We start from the raw sequence: 3,001 nt of genomic DNA on the forward strand, positions 1-3,001 counted from the left end.
CGCGGATGACGCTCGCGGTGTTCTCAGCTTCCGCCGTCTCACTATATGATGATATGAACACGAATGTCGTCATCAGCTGCTCTGAGAATCACTTCATTAGCATTTACCGTTTAATTTGAGAAATCTACCGTCATATCACATACACAGCAGCTGGAAGTTCTTCATGGCAACCCGTCAAAATAAAAGTTTAGTTTAACGTCTACTGTCAGAATATATTACTATTTAGCAGTCTGAAAACTCAATGCTACTACTGCTAATAAATATTAATAAATCTTTATTTTTAAAGGAATAATCACATCTGTTTTCTTTTTAATTTTAACAGTTGTGCAGCACTTTGTTTGCCAAAAAATAAAAGGGTTTAATTTTCATTTGATTAGGATAAATTAAATTAATGTTTTATGCCTTCATCTGATTACCAGAAAAAGTGAGAACATTTTATAGGGCCCTATTGTTGTTTAAAAAAGGACCCTATACAAAAAAAAAGAATAGGTTTAAAATACAGGCATGTGGTTCTTAATTTCTTTTTATTAATTCACCATTTGTAAACTGATGTTTACTGTTCATTTTTTAGAAATATCAAAAGCATTTGTATTAAAACTATATTCACTGAATGTAATCAAAAATATCGAGAATCGAATCGAGTTTGCGAAACCAAATCGAATCGAATCGGGACATCTGAATCGATACCCAGCCCTACCCCTTACCATAGCCGCCTGCGAGCTTCAGTGTAAATATTGCGTCAAAATAAAATCTATTTGAGTGCGATTTAAACCCAGATGATTGTAACCACTCTAAGTTCGTCTGCCTTGGGAAAGCTAGCGTGTCTCCGACATAGTGATAACACTCGTTGCCTTCTCTAGTGCAGCTCAACCAGGTCTCGTCCCATTCGTCAGTATTTGTGATATCACAAATCCCGGAAAATATGCATTGTAGTCCAAACGAGTTGTTCGTTGTAGTTTTTGAAAAGTGATTTCTAAAATGATAAAATGTCTCCTTTTGAAGTGGACTTTGAACTTTGTAACTTTGCAGATCTTTTTTTATGCTCAAACAGCAACATTACAGACTAACTAAAGTTGAAAAAGTGAAAAAGCATAATAGGACCGCTTTAAGACTGGTTTTGTGCTCCAGGGTCACATATGTAAATGAGAACTGGATACCTGGATTAGAGCATTCGCAGATCTATCCCGTAATCTCATTTCTCTTTTTCAGGTGGGATATCCAGCGCATTCGTGAGCAGAGGATGTTTCAGCGCCTGCAGCAGAGGATGAACAGGAGGAAGGTCATTCAGGAGAGCGAACCAGAGCTGCTCTCCTTCTATCCAGACCCTGAGGATGGTATGTCAGCAGATGGCTTTTTTCCAGCAAGTATTTGGTCTGCTCATTTAAAGTGCTTGTTTCTGTGTTTGTCCTCAGTGGAGTCTATTATGGTGGCACCCTTCCTGCCAGTGGTGGCTTTTGGAAGACCTCTTCCCAACCTGAAACAGCAGTAAGTTCATTATACGTTTTTTGCATGTTGCTAATAATGTACATCTTGACATCTTGTTTTGATTGCAATACATATTTATATTTAATTTATTTAAACAGAAACTTTGACCTGCCCTGGCTAGATGAGCGTAGTCGTTGTCGAGCAGAGGTGACTAAGAAACGGACGCCTCATCGAACATGTCACAAATGAAAAGCTCCTTCCAAAATCTTAGCCTTGTGGTCTCATCTCTCGTACACACCTATATTGAACTTTGGATCTTCAGAAGCAGATTGAAGGGTGAATTTTGGATCTCTCTAAAGCCCCCTGCTTGGTATCCATGAGAAACTGTTTTGCTCTGTAATGTCTGAGAAACAAGCTCTCCCAACAACACACCCATGATCACAGTGTCGAGTGTAACACTTCAGTGTTCACATTTGCGTCATACTTTGCAGGTAAGCTTGATCAGTATGGACCAAAGCATCTACCGTAACACATCGAGAGCTGCCGTAAAAGATCAACACTGTACATGCTGCGCTTTTTGGTGTGCGAGTTCTCTGTCACATAAAGGGAAAAATGATGAAAACCGTTTACAGAAGCATTTGTTGTAACATAGCGCTTTTGTTCCAAGGAAATGTGTAAGATACTTGTAACTAAAGAAATTATTTCAAATATTAAAACGAGACATATTGTGAATAAATACTGTGTTTTCATGTCTTTTAATGAATAATTGTTTTGAAAGCTAAATCACAGAATTCTACTTGACTTTTATGTTTGGCTAGAATTTTTTTTTTACTGGAATTGGATTCAACCAGGAAACAGAGGAGTGAGATTAGGAGAGGTGTGACGTGGGTCCTCTTCATTCTTGTAGTTCAAGACCCTTTGTTCTTCAGGCAATAGATTATGCAGAAGAAAATATGTTTTTACAAATGAATACACTCGGCTGCAGTGTCTTGGTTCAGAATGCTGCATCATGCCAAAAGTATTTGATGCAAACAAGTTACATCACTGCAGTCATCAGTTTTAAGAGTATTATCCTATCCTTTGTGTGAGAAATTGAAATATATAAAAAATGTAAGTACTGTGGACTGTGACAAGCCCTAAAAATGTCCAAAAAACATTCTACCACCATGTTACATATAAAAAGCATATCCCATATCCCTGCTGGAAAAAACAATAGAAACCATCACAGAATTTGTAATGGTTTTACTGGTTATAATGGAAACTGTAATGGTCCCTATTGGTCTCTACTGGTAATTGGTCGCCTTCTATTGGTGGCTTGTTAAAACCACTAAATCCCAATGCAGTATGTCCAAAAACACACTACAGGAAACAATTTTTTAATTTTTAAAAGTTGATGGTTTGTAGTGGAAACCATTAGAATTTCTGTGATGGCTTCTATTGGGTTTTTTTTTCAGCAGGGATATATATATATATATATATATATATATATATATATTTTTTACTATTATGGTCCTACATTTAAAAAGAAAAAGAAAATATACCAAATTGCAATGCATATTGGTATTTTCGTGCTCCA

General features: G+C 36.7%; 1 pseudogene; it reads left to right on the forward strand.

The window, feature by feature from the left end:
• Window positions 1-2,575, forward strand: part of LOC107662395 (male-specific lethal 1-like 1) — an 8,369-nt pseudogene extending 5,794 nt beyond the window's left edge.
• Window positions 2,576-3,001: the final 426 nt, after the last annotated feature.

This window comes from Sinocyclocheilus anshuiensis, unplaced genomic scaffold (assembly GCF_001515605.1).
Source record: "Sinocyclocheilus anshuiensis isolate Anshui unplaced genomic scaffold, SAMN03320099.WGS_v1.1 scaffold11, whole genome shotgun sequence".
Taxonomy (NCBI): Eukaryota; Metazoa; Chordata; class Actinopteri; order Cypriniformes; family Cyprinidae; genus Sinocyclocheilus; species Sinocyclocheilus anshuiensis.